General features: G+C 42.0%; 1 protein-coding gene across 9 annotated transcripts in view; it reads right to left on the bottom strand.

The window, feature by feature from the left end:
• lima1a (LIM domain and actin binding 1a) overlaps nt 1–18,521 on the bottom strand; it is a 143,837-nt gene extending 125,316 nt beyond the window's left edge. For 6 of the 9 annotated variants that reach the window (XM_070869615.1, XM_070869624.1, XM_070869620.1 and 3 more), the window contains exons 1-2: nt 18,356–18,490; nt 18,060–18,095 (exon numbers count right to left, since the gene is read on the bottom strand). The gene's annotated coding sequence lies outside the window, so the exon portion shown is untranslated. Of the gene's footprint in view, nt 1–18,059; nt 18,096–18,355 lie in introns of all 9 variants that reach the window. The other 3 variants (XM_070869618.1, XM_070869623.1, XM_070869616.1) reach the window with 3 other exon arrangements.
• Nucleotides 18,522–18,725: the final 204 nt, after the last annotated feature.

The following is an 18,725-nucleotide window of genomic DNA, read 5'->3' as shown; positions in this document are numbered from 1 at the left end:
CATCCAAACCATTTATATATTGTGAATAGCTGGGGCCCCAAGCACAGATCTCTGTGGTACCCCACTAATCACTGCCCGCCACCCCGAAAAAGACCCGTTTATTCCTACTCTCTGTTTCCTGTCAGTTAACCAATTTTCAATCCATGCCAGTACATTACCCCCAATCCTACACGCTTTAATTTTGTACACTAACCTCTTGTGGGACTTTATCAAAAGGTCTTCTGAAAATCCAAATACACTATATCCACTGGTTCTCCCTTATCTATTCTATCTGTTACATCCTTAAAAATCTCTAGTAGATTTGTCTACAATCTGCTCCCAAGTCATTCCCAATGGATCAAACATTGGATCATGCCCTTGTTTTCATCAATTGGAACTGGATTTGAACAAGTCCCAGAGTTGAAATAGAGCATTGTGTTAACGTATTACCCAGTTCTCACTTAAAATTCCAAGCTGTAGGAACTCAGCTTCATATTATAACTTTAAAAAATACTGTATAACATAGATAAGGCAGCAGGATTAGAATGAGCAATATGAACCGAAGATGCCACCCAAGGGGGGGGGGGGGGGAAAGAGATGTTTTTTTAATGCACAAACTGGATTTAGTCACTCAACAATGAGCTCTCTGAAATAAATTTCATACCTCAATCTCCCCAGAAGGTATGCCTACAGTAGATGACTGGGTATGATCACAACACTAGAGAATGCTAAAAGCTGATTTACTTCACCCTTCCTCTCGCTATAGCCCAAAGTTGATACATTCTAACATTACAAAATCCAGTGCTACTTAAAAGCGAATAGATTCAAGATGCTGAACCACATTTGTACAAGTGGTTTTTGTGAAATTCACCCCAAATAAACTTGTCTGACCAAACACCACTATAAATTTAGAAGTAAGCCACAGGAGGCTGCCCTGTTTTTAGACAATCTAAAAAGATAACTAGTTTTGCTTATTCATTAAGTTTAAAAAAAAAAGAGTGCCAAATTCAAACGGTCAGATGAAAACAAATTTGGTTCCTTCATCTTCCTGAACACTCTCTGCCAAGAAATATTCCTACAGTACAGAGGAAATATTTCTCAGACACAGTCGTGTGCATGGCAGGACTAGAAGTGATTGAAAAACATTAGCAGCCAATGGAGTCAGATTAGCAATTTTCTAGGACCAGAGTGTAGTTGCCGGCACCTTACTGAGAAAATGGCTCAAACCCCACTTGGACTGGTTTCCATTTCAGTTTTCTGGTTTGGGAAAAGCAGGGACTGTACATGGATTTCCCCAGAGTTCCAGTCAGAGATGTCTTTGACCAATTCTCACTGAAATGAAACTGCGAATAAGTATTATGCTGGGCGAACAAAGCTCCTCGGTCTGGTTATTCAGGTTATGGCACTTCAGTAAAAGACAGAACTTCAGGGGAATGTTGAGACACTGGCTAAGTCTCAAATGTCAAATTAATTCAAGCTGTGTCTTTTAGGAGACAGTATCATATTGACATTACAGCATCGATGGTTATAAATCAGACAGGACCTTGGCAACTGGGATTTTGGAAAGGGGCAGTTTTGTTTAATGGGAGGTGCAGGGGGGGGGGGGAAAGAGAGAGAGAGAGAGAGAGAGAGAGAGAGAGAGAGAGAGAGAGAGAGAGAGAGAGAGAGAGAGAGAGAGAGATCGATCTCAAGTTGAGCAAGACACTCAATGGCTGGTGTAGTTTTGGAAAGTACTCAAATCTTTGGTCCCCCTGTTCAGCCCCCCTACCCAAACCCATATGAAGAGAGGCTCAGTAACATTCAGCTAAGACCCACTGGCAACATACAATAAACACATCCAAATAAATAGCATGTTCAGACTGCTGAAGGAATGTTCAATTCCCCCAAATCACTTTTTAAACAAGTGTGTCTGCAAACTCTTGCCTTCCTCACAGGCCAGAGAGATCTGGAAATAACAGAATATATATATTTTTTTTAAATCACAAGACTTACATAACCTGGTCAGTCATCTTCCAATTTAGTACAGAGAACTTTGTGGCTCTTCTGAAACTTTTCAAAATCTGGCCAAACCCAAACTGCCCATCACCACTCTGATCAGTAACAATTGACAGTTACCACGTCTTTAACATAATCAAATACCCAAAAGCACTACTTGAAGGAAGCAGTCACCTGCCATTGAAGAGTTTTAGGGAAAGGACAGGTGAGCAAAGGATGGGTGAGGTAGCAAGGCAGAGTGGAGCACAGTACCAACTGCTTCCAGAGGTGGGCACCTGGTTGAAGGTCAGAAATGAATATATCGACAATCAATATTAAATACTTTTAGCATTTGTGCAACATTTAAATCAAAAATTACAACAAGTATTTATATAGTGCCTTTTACGGAGTGAAACGTTCCAAGGCGCTTCATGTGAGTATTATGCGATAAAAATTTGACAACGAGCTGCACAAGTAGAAATTAGCGCAGGTGACCAAAAGCTTGGTCAGAGAGGTAGGTTTTGAGGAGCATCTTTAAAAAGAGGAAAGAGGGGGAGACAATTACCCTTGAAGAATGTTTTTGGGGAAGCAGCAAAGTCTGATACTTGCTGGAAAGAGTTCCATCTCCCAATGATAAATTCCACCCATTTTCATCCTCCCATACTATTTTTCAGTATAATTTTAAATGCATTATGCACATCATATTCCAATTTAATCACTAAGTTCTGTGTACTGCCATCTGACCAGACAAATCTGAAGATACTGTAATATGTTGTTCGGGAGAACCACTTTTAACCCCGATATTATAAGTTTTCCAACAAGCTTTGTATTAATGTTTATGACAAGTGCTACATACAGTTGGGAGCCACGCAAAAATCGTATCATCCAAAAATAACTGTGCATACATGTCTGTGGAGGTGTAAACCCCAATTACGCAAATCCCTACCAAACCATTAATCAATCCATTCACGAAACAGACTACTTTGAAATGTACACCAAAGCACAATCTGATCTAGGATCAAAGGACACTGTATGCTTCTTTAATTAGAAACAAAGCAATTCAAAATTCATGACAACACCCCACTAGGATTAAAAACTTCAGATCCCAAGTTTTCCATCTGATAGTTGGGTGGAATTGTGGAAACACTAATACATGTGCCCAGCTGTAACTTGAAGGACAGTTATGATGGAGGGGCATAAAGCTGTCCCTCTGCACAAGTAAGAGACATAAAATCTGGGTGGAAATACATTGCCATCATATGCCAACACTTGTTAGAGCCACAACTCTGCAGCTGGCACCATTTTCAATAGTTTCGATCCACACCCAGCTACAAACCCAAATTAAAACCTTCCCTCTACATAAAGGCAAGGAGAACAAAATCAAAAATGTTACACAAGGTAAGCCTCCAGCTCCAAGCTATTTAAAAAAGGGGATTCACTCCACCACCCTTGGATTATTAATACTGCACAGGGCAACTGTAGACACATTAGCTTTAAAACATCCCCGAAGTCTGGAAATCAAATTTTGTTAGCTAATTTTTTTTCCCCCCCTTACTTCTCCCTCCTGAAGACACTGATCCTTGCTGGGGTACAGTTCCACAGCAAAGCCACCCTCCAGTACCTCACACCCAATTGCTATGAATTTCAGCAGTTGAATCGAATTCAGGAAGGCAGAACTACAAGCCGGGATCCTATTCTCACTGGATATCCACTTTCCACAAAAGGATCACTAAAATAACAAACTTGTATTTATAGTGTCTTTAACGTAGTAAAATGTCCAAAAAGGTACTTCACAGGAACAATATCAGCCAAAGAGATGACATCAGGACAGTTGACTAAAAGCTTGGTTTAAGGAGGTGGAAGGGTTCAGGCAGGGTTTCCAGAGCTTAGGGCCTTGACTGATGGAGGCATGGCCTCCAAATGGTGAGGCAAAGGGAGTGGGACTAGATAGTAATTACCAATTCCCACCCGTCCCTGCACACCCAGGGAAATTGCAGCACTTCTATTGTTGTCTGAGCGGACATGAACTCAGTGCAAAACAGGAATTGAACCCGGAATCTTTTGATCCAACTACCTTAGTGCTACATCCTGCAAAAACCAGAGAGAACATCTTTCCCCTTTAATAAACTTCCTACAAGTTCGGGGCTCTCAGGCGGAGTTACGAGAAGCATAAAACTTTAAAACCATCACCTTGGAAGCTTTCTTAGTAATTTGTTTGTGGGCCTTTACAATAGATTTGTTACATAAATCTTGCTATTCATACCATTTATAAAGTCACATCCAAGACTCTTCTTTCCCTGGCTTCCTCCCAGGCACAGCCTTTATTGATTTTATGAACCATTTTGTATGAACCATTTTGTTTGAACAATGAGTGTTAAGGGCAAAGAGACTGACTGGGAGGAGTTCTTGATTAAGTTCAAAGCTGATAAAATAGGGAGAATGCAAAGTTCAGTTGCATTAAACAGCTCCATTTAAAAACTTACTGCATTCTTCTTGACTGTCAAAAGGGAAACCAAAGACAGGCAAGTGTTGAAGAACGCTGTGTTGTTCACTTCCGATTACATTTTTTTTTTGTTAAACAAAGGCAGGCCACTTGAAACAACTTTAACTTAAACATCCCAAAATGAAAATAACTAGAGCAGCGAGAAGAGTTAGGGGGTGGTGAGTTAAGGCAAGATCAAAGAGGTAGGTTTTGGAGGAGGCTTATAAAGGAATGGAGAGGCACCAAGACAGAGGGCAGGTGTGTCAGCTGTAACTCAGTGGGTAGCGGAGACAAAGTCCAACACCGCCTTCAGTCACCCGAGGAAGAATGTGTTTGAAGACCAGATTCTCAAACCCGGCACCAAGCACGTGGTCTTCAGAGCAGTAGTGATACCTACCCTCCTATAGACATGGACTATGTACTGCAGACACCTCAAACACTGGAGAAGTACCACCAACGCTGCCTCCACAAGATCCTGCAAATCCATTGGCAGGATAGGCGCACCGTCAGTGTTCTCGCTCAGGGCAACATCCCCAGCATCGAAGCACTGACCACGCTCGATCAGCTTCGCTGGACTGGCCACATCGTCCGCATGCCCAATAAGAGACTCCCAAAACAAGCGCTCTACGCAGAGCTCAGACATGGCAAGCGAGCCCAAGGTGGGCAGAGAAAACGCTTCAAGGACACCCTCAAAGCCTCCTTGAAAAAGTGCAACATCCCCACCGACACCTGGGAATCCCGAGCCCAAGACCACCCCAAGTGGAGGAGAAGCATTCGGGAAGGCCCCGAACACCAAATCTCTCCGCTAGGAGCACGCGGAAGCCAAGCGCAAACAGCGGAAGGAGCGCACGGCAATCCAAGCACCCGTCCCTTAAACCACCCCCTGCAACAGAGACTGTAGATCCTGCATTGGTCTCAGTGTGGAAGCAAGTCATCCTTGGCTCCGAGGGACTGCCCAAGAGTGGGTAGCATTCTCACCCGAGTCAAAGGTTGTGGGTTCAAGTCTCACTCCAGAGACGAGAGCACAAAACAAAAATCTAGGCCAGTGCAGTGCTGAGGGAGTGCTGCATTATCTGAGGTGCCGTTTTTCAGATGAGACATTAAACAGAGGCCCAGTCAGTGTTCTCAGGTGGACATAAAATGATCCTATTGCACTATTTGGAAGCTTAGGGAAGTTCTCCCAAGTGTCCTGGCCAACATTTATCCCTCAAATCAACATCACTAAAAAAGAGTTTATCTGGTCATTATCACATTGCTGTTTGTGGGAACTTGCTGTGTGCAAATTGTCTGCCACATTACAACAGTGACTACACAAAAAGTACTTCATTGGCTGTAAAGCGCTTTGGGACGTCCAAAGGTCGTGAAAGGTGCTATAGAATTGCAAGTCTTTCTCTTACAGGAAGGTGTTTGATAAACAACAATCAATGGTAGGCATCTTGGCTAATTTTGCCTTTCCTAACCCATGGCTGGCACGGACACAGTGTTCTACTGCCATGCCAATAGAGCTCAGCTAACTCAGCAGGGACTAGAGATCAAACCTAGAACTTTCCTGACTATATGGGTCAACGACTCGTGGATAAACACACCAAGCCATCAGGGAACCACAGAAGCTTTGATTGTTAAAATTGAAAAAAGGGATTGAGGAACAAGATGAGAAGGCGAGATTGATCCATCAAATAAAAGGGCAGGGCTTTCCCGTCACTAAAAATTGTGTTTAGAAAGTTAAACACAGACAGAATGCATGTACAGAGAAGCAAGAGAAAGCAGCACTTCAGTAGGGACCAGATTAAACAGGGATGAATTCCAACTTTGATGTCTATGAAATGACTGTTCAGGGAATAGATATTATATGGTCTTCTCCAGGTGGCATTACCTTCCTTCTTCACCTGAAGGAGTGACTGATGCTGGTGCACAGACCCACATGTGCCATCCCATCAAGGAACTCCAAAGATGATTATAATGGAAGGGACGAGTAGTCAGACATCACATCAAATATGTTGTTTGGGAGGGGGGGGGGGGGGGGGGGGAAGGAGAACAAACTGTTTGATTCAAGTTTTGCTTGGTCTAGCACGATATCCATTGCTGGTGAACTGCAACAACATTCCATACAGGCGATATCCAACGTGCAGAATGATTACTGCTGGGAGTTTGAGAATAATCGACATTTCTGGAATAATATGCCCCTTTTGTTAAAAGGCTGGTTAACATTTTTGAACCATTACATTCAAGCAGCAAATGAAAGACTAACTTGAAATTTATATAGCACCTTTCACAGTCACCAGACATCCCAAAGCGCTTGACAGCTAAGGAAGTACTTCATGAAGTTCAATCACTGTTGTAATGTACGAAACGCGGCAGCCAATTTGCACACAGCAAGTTCCCACAAACAGCAATGTGATAATGAGCTGATAATCTGTTATGTTTTAGTGATGTTGATTGAAGGATAAATATTGGCCAGGACACCAGAGAGAATTCCTGCTTTTCTTCAAAATAGTGCCATGGGATCTTTGACATCCACCTGAGAATGTCTCATCTGAAAGGCAGCATCATTGAGTGCAGCGCTCCCTCAATACTGCACTGAGTCTCAGCCTAGATTTTTCAAGTCTCTGGAGCGGGACTTGAACCCACAACTTCCTGACTCAGAATCTTAACTTATGAAGCTTTTGGAAAAAGTACTTGCCCCACACCCTACCATGCTGAATGCTGGCTCAGACACGTCTCAAAACAAATATTGCACAGTATATGAATTCCAGGTTTTAAAACTCTACAGAAGCCAACTAGGAATGCACAAAAAAAATATGAAGTCAGCTCTAAGGCAACAGATGCTCTCAGCAAACTTGGCTCCTCTGGTAACAGATTACATCATTCTTCTTTTCACCAAGGGTGTGGAAAGACTTTGCTCCCCATCAACTTGCTTTCAGACGCATCAATTTGAAGGTCACAGTGCTTCATCCTTGCTGCATTTGACACTGGCCCATTTGAGTTCTCAAAAGTGGAACTGTTTATACCAATGGGCTCCTTGAAACATGGAAGGATAGTTCCACTTGTCATTTAAATTGAGATTATGCAATCTGCAGCAACTCAAATGCAACTCAGGTTACAAAATTATTCCTCTCGAGTTGCAATGGGTTTCGTGTGATGCAAAATAAAAGACTAGCATTTATATCACGGCTTTCATGACCACAGCAATGTGATAATGACCAGATAATCTGTTTTTAGTGATGTTGATTGAGGGATAAATGTTGGCCAGGACACCAGGGATAAATCCCCTGCTCTTCAAAATAGCAGTTTGGGATTTTTTACGTCCACTTGAGAGCAGACGGAACCTTGGCTTAATGTCTCATCCGAAAGATGGCACCCGGATCTGACCAGTGCTGTGCACTGGAGTATCAGCCTAGATTTTTGGGCTGAAGTCTTTGCTGTGGGACTTGAACCCACAGCCTTTGGACTCGGGTGAATAAAGAGTCAAATCTAGCATCTTCTACATTAACATCTCATACATGGTCAATTCTTCAAAATTGTGGAACCGCAGCTAATACAATTTCCCCTTATTCGAGCATCCTTTATTCAAGATCAGAGAGTGTGTTGTTGGTCATATTTAGTTGAGAGACATTAAAGACTGAAATTCCCCTTTAATTTCAACTCTGCAACATCTTTCTTTAATCCTGATTTCAAGAGGAAATCGGAGATTCGGAAACAAGCTGTACATTCTAGATTCCAGTCACTTTTATGATGAAGGCAAAGTGGCTGAGAAGGATTTCAGTTTCACTATTTAAAAAAAAAAGATTGAAAGAAGGAAATTCAGGTGCCAGTCTTACTTAACATTTGTTCGATATGCAGTTTTTATGTATTTTCTGACAGGTCAGGACATTTGCCAAACTTTGAGGTAATAAGCCAAGAGATTTTACTGAGAGTTACATGGTCATGTTTAAACATTTCACCCAGATTTTTTTTTAAACTGACAAAAGCAATGTTGGAAATCTGGCCTAAAAACAAAGTGCTGGAAAGACTCAGCAGGTCAGGCAGCATCTGTGGAGAGAGAAACAGAGTTAACATTTCAGGTTGATGACCTTTTTGTCAGACTTCAAGTCATTTCTTGAGCAGTCAATCAAGGTGGAGTAGGATACTACTTATCCAGAAAGTTCATTGACCTGAAACATTAACACGGTTTCTCACTCCACATTTCTAGCATTTTGTGTTTTTATTTTAAGTGTTCTACTTATTTGATTGTACTTCACAAAGAGCAAACAGATCACACCTAGATATACCAAAAAGTCATCTTTGATCACAGTGCAGATAATCTCATTTCAAGACAGCTTATAAATAGGAGTCATTTACAACTGATTTCTTGAGCAGTCAGTCAAATCGAGGTGCAGTAGGATACTGCTTATCCAGAGGATACACATTAGAACTGTAGGATTAAAGCACCCCTCCCCCCCAAAAAAAAGCCAGACTGCCCAGCACATAATTATTTCATCATGCTATAAGTGTTTCACTGCTGAATATTTCATGCAATACAACACTGGAATATCCAAACAGCTATCTGAATTATTCACTTATTCACTCAAGCACAGGTTTCCTGAACTGCAAGCAAACAGCATCTTGTTACGCGATGGCTGAGACCAACCAGGGAAGCTTTACAGTTCATTTAAGCTTGCTTTTAATTTTACTAACTCTTGGGTCCCAATTGGACTGAAATGGATACCAAAAACTAACATTTTTATTTAATAAAGGAGGAGGAATTCAGAGTGTATCCGGGATAGTTTCCTTGAACAGTATGTTGCGGAACCAAACGGAGCAGGCTATCTTAGATCTAGTACTGTGTAATGAGGCAGGATTAATAAATGATCTCCTAGTAAAGGATCCTCTTGGAATGAGTGACCATAATATGGTTGAATTTCAAATTCAGTTGGAGGATGAGAAAGTTGGTTCTCAAACCAGGGTCCTCAGCTTAAATAAAGGAGACTACAAAAGGTTTTTGGCTAAAGTGGACTGGGAAAATAGACTAAAGAACGGGACGATTGATGAGCAGTGGCAGACATTTGATATATTTTTGTTGCGAATTATGAAATATATCCCAATGAGAAAGAAAGACTAAGAGATGGAATAACCATCCGTGGCTAACTAAGGAAATAAGGGATGGTATCAAATTGAAAACAAAGGCATACAATGTGGCCAAGACTAGTGGAAGGGCAGAGGATTGGGAATTTTTTTTTTTAAAAGCCAGCAAAGAACGACTAAAAAAAATGATTGAGGTGGAAGATAGGTTATGAAAGTAAACGAGCACAAAATATAGTAAGAGTTTCTACAGGTAGATAAAAAAGGAAAAAAAAAAGAAGAATGGCTAAAGTAAACGTTGGTCCCCTGGAGAATTAATAAATGGAGAACAAGGAAATGGCAGAGACGTTGAACAAATATTTTGTATTGGTCTTCACAATAGAAGACACTAAAAACATCCCAATAGGGGATAATCAAGGGGCTATAGGGAGGGAGGAAGGAACTTAATACAATCACTATCACGAATGAAGTAGTACTCAGTAAAATAATGGGACTAAAGGCAGACAAGTCCCCTGCACCTGATGGCTTACATCCTAGGGTCAAGAGAAGTGGCTGCAGAGATAGTGGATGCATTGGTTGTAATCTACCAAAATTCCCTAGATTCTGGGGCAGTCCCAGCAGATTGGCAAACCGCAAATGTAACGCCCCTATTTTTAAAAAAAAAAAGGTGGAGGACAAAAAGCAGGAAACTATAGACCAGTTTGCCCAACATCTGTCGTTGGGAAAATGCTGCAGTCCATTATTAAGGAAGCAGTAGCAGAACATTTGGAAAAGCATAATTCAATCAAGCAGAATCAACATGGTTTTATGAAAGGGAACTCATGTTTGACAAATTTGCTAGAGTTCTTTGAGGATGTAATGAGCAGGGTGGATAAGGGGGAAACCAGTGGATGTGGTGTATTTGGATTTCCAGAAGGCATTCGATAATGTGCCACATAAGAGATTACTGCACAAGATAAAAACTCACGGGGTTGGGGGTAATATATTAGCATGGATAGAGGATTGGCTAACTAACAGAAAACAGAGAGGCGGGATCAATGGGTCATTTTCCAGTTGGCAGTGACTAGTGGGGTGCCGCAGGGATTTGTGCTGGGTCCTCGACTATTTACAATCGATATTAATGACTTGGATGAAGGGACGGAGTGTAATGTAGCCAAGTTTGCTGATGATACAAAGATAGGTGGGAAAGCAAATTGCGAGGATGACAAAAATCAGCAAAGGGATATAGACAGGCTAAGTGAGTGGGCAAAATTTGTCAGATAGAGTATAATGTGGGAAAATGTGAGGTTATCCACTGACAGAAATAATAGAAAAGCAAATTATAATTTAAATGGAGAAAAATTGCAAAGTGCTGCAGTACAGAGGGACCTGGGGGTCCTTGTGCATGAAACACACAAAGTGAGTATGCAGGTGCAGCAAGTAATCAGGAAGGCAAATGGAATGTTGGCCTTTATTGCAAGGGGGAGGGAGTATAAAAGCAGAGAAGTCCTGCTACAACTGTACAGGGTATTGGTGAGGCCACACCTGGAGTACTGCGTACAGTTTTGGTCTCCGTATTTAAGGAAGGATATACTTGCATTGGAGGTAGTTCAGAGAAGGTTCACTAGGTTGATTTGGGAGGCGAGGGGGTTGACATGATGTGTGTAGGCTCAACCTTGGAGTTCAGAAGAATGAGAGGTGATCTTATTGAAACATAAGATAATAGAGGGGGCTCAACAAAGGTGGATGCAGAGAGGATATTGCCACTCATAGGGGAATCTAAAACTAGAGGATATAGTCTTAGAATAAGGGGCCGCCGATTTAAAACTGAGATGAGGAGAAATTTCCTCGGAGGGTTGTAAATCTGTGGAATTCTCTGCCCCAGTCAGCTGTGGAGGCTAGGTCATTGAATATATTTAAGGTGGAGATAGACAGATTTTTGAGCGATAAGGGAGTAAAGGGTTATGGGGAGTGGGCAGGGAAGTGGTGCTGGGTCCATGATCAGATCAGCCATGACCTTACTGAATGGTGGAGCAGGCTCGAGGGGCCGAATAGCCTACTCCTATTTATGTTCTTATGTTCTAATAGGTCCCATGTTAATAAAATATAGATCTTCTGTTTTGCACACAATAAGTTGACATCAGCAAGTGTCACCGTGGCTCAGTGGGTAGCACCCTCACCTCATTCAGAAGGTTGTGGGTTGAAGTCCCATTACAGAGCTTGGAGCACAAAAATCTAGGCTAACACTTCAGTGCCATGCTAAGAGAGAGCTCCACTGTCGGAGGTGCCATCTTTCAGATGAGACGTGAAACAGAGCCCTGTCTACTCTCAGGTGAATGTAAAAGATCCCATGGCACTATTTCGAAGAAGAGCAGGGAGAGTTATCCCTAGTGCCCTGGGGTCAATATTTATCCCTCAATCAACATCACTAAAACAGATTATCTGGTCATGCTCACATTGCCGTTTGTGGGGGCTTGCTGTGCACAAATTAGCTGCCACATTTCTTACATTCCAAAAAGTACTTCATTGGCTGTAAAGCACTTTGGGGTGTCCGGTGGTCATGAAAGGCACTATACAAGTGAAAGTCTTTCGTTATGTCGTCTCGAACATCTTATAGCAAAAATTGTAGTCAGAGGTAGAGAGTTAATTTGGGAAATGTGGGCTGCTGGTTGTGTTGGGAAGGAGGCAGGCTACAATTAACAGCAAGCCTCCCAAACCCTTAGTTGAAAGTGATGTTGGGTATAGTGGAACACTCAGAAATCCCACCCATATAGCTCTGGGACAATACCAGATCCTCTCCAGCTTTCCCACTGGGGGCAGGCGAGGGGAGATTTTAAAAAATGGAGCAGGATTCCGGCAGGAAACCGCTCCTGCGAATTAGTTACTTGCCAGTGGCAGGAGGCCACAGTGATTTTAACCACCGGGCCTCATTTAAATGCTGCCAGAGGGCACAATGTGGTTGCTGAAGATAGAGTGGCTTTGGGCTGTGCGCAGCCTTCCATGCAAGTGCAAGGCCCTCCGTAAACTTGGCCATCCAAAACTCAGTTGCCCGCGTCCTAACTCTCACCAAGTCCCGTTCACTAATCACCCCTGTGCTCACTGACCTACACTGGCTCCCAAGTTTAAAAAAAAAAGCTTCGATTTTAAAATTCTTATCCTGGTTTTCAAATCCCTCCATAGCTTCGTCCTTCCCTAGTTTTAAATCTCCTCCAGCCCCACATTGAAAAGATGAAACACCCCAGACAGTGGCCAGCCTGCTTTCACCTGGCCGAAAGCCAGTGGTTTCCCTACTATAATGGATAATTAATTAATTCATTCAATAGAAACAAAAACACCCAAGAAAATCAATTTTACAAGACAAAAATAACTGGAATTTGGAGGGGGGGGGGGGGGAAATGGGTGTTTAAAAATCAAAAACAAGGTACAAGCAAAGAGATATTTTCCTTGAAAAATAAACAATTTAAGTTACTGTACTAGCCGAGTGAAACATCTAAACAATGCTAGATTTCAAAGTGGAATTTTTATCTTTTGTAATGTATTCGCAGTGCTTACACAATTTATTTATATGCAGTACTCAAACTATTTTTCCTATAAACAGCAAGGGGTTTTGATGGAGTAAATAAGGAGAAACCTTCCACTGGCATGAGGGTCAGCAACCAGAGGACACAGATTTAAGATAATTGGCAAAAAATGAGGGGAATCATCCTCATCCTCATCCTCTAAAACAGCTGTGATCTGGAATGCACTGCCTGAAAGGGCGTTTGAAGCAGATTCAATGGTAACTTTCTAAAGGGAATTGGATATACACTTTAAAAAAAAAAAGAGAAATTTACAGGGCTATGGGGGAAAACAGCAGTGGGACTAATGAGAGCTGGTGCAGGCACGGTGGGCCGAACAGCCTCGTTCTCTCATGCAAGAACTGGACTGCACTATACGATGTCATTATTCAAAGTTGGAAGGCGGATTGAACGCAAGTCCTGAAATGAAAACGCTTCATCAAAAAGGTTCTGTTTAAAACACACAAGTACTGTAGGTGAGATAGTGTCAAGAAAAAAAAAGTGTGAAAAAAAGTCTTACATTGTTGTTGACTTTCATGAAAAAAACCACGTCCTAAACAGGTGGACAAGATAACAAGCTGCTCCCCAGATGTGTAGAATTAATTAAGCGTGGTATGCAAGAGAACAAATCATTATGTACTTGTAGTTGGAGAGGTACATAAGCTATTTATTTTCCAGGAATCAAATAGCTCTCCAACTTCTTTCCAAATTCTCAGTGGGGATGTGCACCTCACCCCTCCCATAAGCTAACTAACTCACCAGTGTAATCTAGCTAGTAAATCTTAAATTGGGGTGAGAGTTGCATGCCTTCAATAAAGCAAGCATGACTCAATATTAACCTTTTAAAACCACCATTAGTTCCCTCCCATAATCTTGCATTTTGTAAAATCCCAGAGCCTTTGAATAAAAATACAGTAGCAGCTATTCTGGGTCCCACCCATCATTGAGAAATCCCCAGTACTCAACACATGAAACTTAAATAGATTCAAAAGAGTCCCAAGAACCCATAATCGTACACTAGAGTGGGAATTCCAGGCACTTGCAGCCTCTTTACAATTTTACAAGCTGGCTACTCAGGGATTGTAATGCATTTATTTTACCTCACTGCTACCAACAGCAGCAGTACTGTAAACAAGGTCGTGCTCGTGCCTCCAAGTTGTCCTTTGCCCTTCTAAGGAGCTGGTTTTGATAGGCAGCCAGGTTTTCTGGCAGAGACACCCCCAACAAAAAAAAAAGAGGGAGAAGTGCCAGAAAAGAGGACATCAACTGCACCTTGTTGTTCCTGTTTGAGCTGTTGTGGAAACCACATAAAACAGGGTGGTTTCCACATTACCAGGACGCTCGGGCACTTTCCAAAAAATAGGGTTGTAGTTGGCACAGACATGGCGAGGACATGCAAGACTGCCAGCAGTTTCACCTCAGGTTATGTCTCTTGACTTACTTTGCCACAAAAGGGGAGAGGACAATAGAAGACACAGCACCAAGACATGTTTGTGGACCATAGCAATACTGAAGAATTTTTTTTAATTAATTCTCCAAGTAATGAGTTTAGATCCCAACTGGCCATACTAGGGTTAGTTTTGGGGGGAGGGGGGGGGGGGGGTGCCAAGAGGAGGAAAATGGGGATAAAGCACTTATGTCAGAGAGGGGGACATTCTCAAGTCTGGTTGCTTGTTGCATCGGTCATGAAACATATTAGAGCTCCTGTGGCAGGGAGTCAGATTCAGATTCGAAAAAGGGTGTAGAGAGCACGAATGAGCACTTGTCTCGGGAAAACTTGTTGGAACAACAGCGCTAGCAGATAGACAGAAACAACTTGCATTTATATGGCACCTTTCACACCCTCAGGGCATCCCAAAGCACTACAAATGTACTTCGTTTGGTTGAAGGGCAGTAACTGTCATTGTGTAGGCAAACACAGCGACCAATTTGCACAAAGCAAGATCCCACAAACAGCTAGTGACATTAATGACCCGATGATCTGCTTTAGTGATAATGGAGAGATATATATTGGCCTCAGGACACCGGGGAGAACTTCCCTGCTCTTCTGCCAATAGTGCCATGGGATCTTCTACATCCACTTGAGCAGACAGATCAGGCCTCATCCAAAAGACAGCACTGGAGACAATGCAGCACTCAGTCTTGTTCATGTGCTCAAGTCTCAAGAGCAGAGCTTGAAGCCACCGTCGTGAGGGGAGTGTATGTTCCCACCAGTTGATTACAACAATAACTGCACTCCAAAAGTACTTCATTAGCTGTAAAGCACTTTGGGAGATGTCCAGTGGTCGTGAAAGGCACTATATAAATGCAAGTCTTTCCTTCTGATTGAAACAACTCCAGCATTATATCAAAGAGACAAGATTTTAAAAAAAAAGATAATTGCAGGCAAGTTAATGTAATTAAACATTCTGGGAACAACATAGGAAGGTGGTGAAAACCTAGTGATTTCATTGCAATGGTTTCCACCCATCCCAATCTGGTTTCTAAATTAGACCTCATGACGATCAGTGTGCCAAAAAAAAACTTCACATGCTTCATTGTCTACGCACAAACAACCCAAGAAAACGGTTCTTCTCTTCCTGAGTAACAGCCAGTTCAGGAGGAAATTTGGGAAAATGCATAATTGCACGACAGGTTCAAAACAGTATGAAAAGGAGAAAGTTAGTTTCACTGAACTCCTCTCCCCCTCCCTCCCCAAACATTTTTCAGTCTACTTTCAAAACAAAAAAATACACTGGTTTTGCAGCACTGTTGCACAACTGGAAAAATGAGAACAGCAGCTGTTGATGAACAAAAGCAACTTTTCAACACTATGAAACAATCTTTGGCAGATCAGCAAATCAAACCTTAAGTGTGCAGTAACAACTATTTTGGAGCACAGCTTGCTGTGCTGTCACACTACCCATTACTTACACAGACCATTTCATTTTCTTTTTAAAAACCCAACATAGCAACTTCCTCCCAATAGATGGTGATTTATATTGCAGTTTCTCATCCCAGTGCATAGTCAGTGAAGTGTCAACAAGCAATTCAACCAGGGGAGGGGGGACAACCAATAAATAAATTAAAAAAATTATTTAAAAAATTGCATCAAAACCAAATTATGTCCTCACCGAACAACCACATGTGGGCTTTACAGCAGGGATCAGTCAAGAAAGACTGGTTGATGATGATGCTTCCCCCCACCCCCCCCTTCTCTAACCCAAAGAACGACCAACTAACACTTCGATATGCCCTCAAGACATCGCAAAGCACTTTAGAACCAAGTATTTTTGAAGTGCAGTCACTGTTTTGTAGGCAAATATGGCCGCCAATTTGCAGAGCAAGGTCCCACAAATAGCAAAATGATCGATCAGACCACGGTGTCATGAGGGAGTTGGCCGAGGAGAACGATTTTGCCTGAACTTCCTTGGTCTTCATCTAGTCATAGGTTCTTTTACCCTTCATCTCAACAGGTAGACAGAGTTTCAGTTTAAACATATCAAAAAGTTGGCAACTCCAGACAGTGCAGCACCCCCTCATTAAGGCACTGGAGTGTCAGCCTGGAGTGAGGCTGTACCCATTGGTATAGAGGTCAATAGAATCCAACAGATCAGCCAAATTGTGTGATATTGAAGTTACATTTTGGCATCATACACAAACATCTGGCACAATACATTATACACACAATTCACTAAACTGACTCACCAGGAAAAGGTGGATGTGATTTCCAGTCAACATGAAACATTTTAATTTGTGTCCACCAGATTTTTCCCCATCAGTATAAATCAAAGTACAATGCATTATTTTTTAACAGCAAGTGCTGATTGCATTACATGGGGAAACCAGCTTGGAGGAGTTAGAACTTGGAAAGGGTTTTGAAGGTGAATTTAGGACAGCTGAAACTGTAGCTACTGGTGTTGATCTATTACACCATTAGATTCAGCAACTCCTTCAGGCCAGTTCTTTTATTAATACAACTAATCAGGGTTCTTTGCAATAGTTATTTTTCCCCCCCAAATAAAAAAAGGGGGGGGGGTAAATGAAAGGGACAGCTCATTAAGCCCCACTGTATCTGCAAGTTTTAAAGAAGCTATTTGGTTGTGCAAACAAAAAGTAACACCCAGATTATAGCTTCATAAAACAACTCATATCTTCAAGTTATTGAGTAAACTTTTATATCTTACTACCTTCTGTTGTTCCAAAATTATTACATGCATCATTTTTATTCTACAATATTTGGTTGATTATTATAAATGTCAACAGAACAGTCCCATAGCACAGCACACTGGCACATTAAAGGCAGGGCACAGAATCTTAAATCACATGTACAAAAAGTTTCTGATCTTGGTTGGGACATCTGGAGAGCTGTTGAACAGCGACACCAAATTATGACCACCAAGGTGCATACCACCCAGGTAAAAACAGCACATACACAGGTTGTCCACAAGGAGGGGAATTAAACAATTTATAAAATGGAAGGCAGTCAGATTTAACTCCTTTAATTCTACATTTTGATCAACACTCAAATTTGTGGCAACACACAAGTGCCAGTCAACAAACAGTACAAGACTTCTTCTGAACTTGATCAAGGCATTTGATTCCAGCTGCAAATATTTTGTTAAAGATATATAAACTGGATTACATCACATCCAAACATTTAATAACACAACAAAATGTTTATTTTAGCAGACCACGATTCACTTTGGTGCCTCCCTCCATGCAGACAACTTATCTCAATCTGTCTCACTATTACCAATACTCGCAGTCAAGCAAGCCACACAGGAGCTTGGGAAAGTCAATGATATTTAGAAGTACAACGAGTCGAGACATAAAAAGTGCAATTTTAAAATTTAATTAACATTTCACTTTCAATAAATACAAAAGCAGAGAGTGGGTGAAAATAGCATGCATCGTAAGCATTAAATCTCTTACTTTGGACCTGCTCCTTTTAGAATTTATCCACAAGTTAATAATCTCAACCAGAGAACTAATTTTAAATTCAAACTAACAAAGATACGAGATGAATGGGGGGGGGGGGGGGCACTCACCTTAACAGGTGGATTCGTTTGCACAAATCGATAGAACTGGAGAGGAAATGAAGTGAGACAACACATCAGTAAATCAATTTGCAAACACCCAGACACAATTATTTTTTAAATCACTCTGAATAGACCAAAGTCCTTGAGCGAGAGAGACACACTCAAATCTATTTTTCTTGACCACAAGCCCAGAGAGGACGACTTGACTCCTCTCAGCTCCTCGCTCTGCCCAAAAACTTTCCGAAAGGCAAATTTATCCAAGCTGACGGAATGGTTTTTTTTGCTGCTGGAATTGTTCTCCTCACCTTATTGAGACGTTCTTCCCCTCCCAAGGTTTTTCCCAATGTCAACCAAAGTTGGACTATTCCTGCAAAAAGAAAGCTTTGCCCCCGCGCGCGCTGCCTTGACGACGCACCTGCCTCCTTTGCCCTGTTCTAATTTCCCAGACTGATGGACCAGCTCGAGCTTTTAAGCCACGCACCAGCAAATGACCTCAGCGCGCAAGAGCCGAGTCTGAAGTCGTCTCCTTGCGAGTCCTCCGACTGCTCCTCCGCGCCTGCAGGGGGCGCTTGTGCGGCGGCAGATCCGCTGCCATTTGTCCCCAGAGAACAAACGTCTCGCCCCTGCATCATTCTCTGACAACAATGCCATCTACAGGATGGGGAGGCACATATG

Source organism: Pristiophorus japonicus, chromosome X (assembly GCF_044704955.1).
Source record: "Pristiophorus japonicus isolate sPriJap1 chromosome X, sPriJap1.hap1, whole genome shotgun sequence".
NCBI lineage: Eukaryota > Metazoa > Chordata > Chondrichthyes > Pristiophoridae > Pristiophorus > Pristiophorus japonicus.
This window is presented reverse-complemented; position numbering and strand designations above follow the sequence as displayed.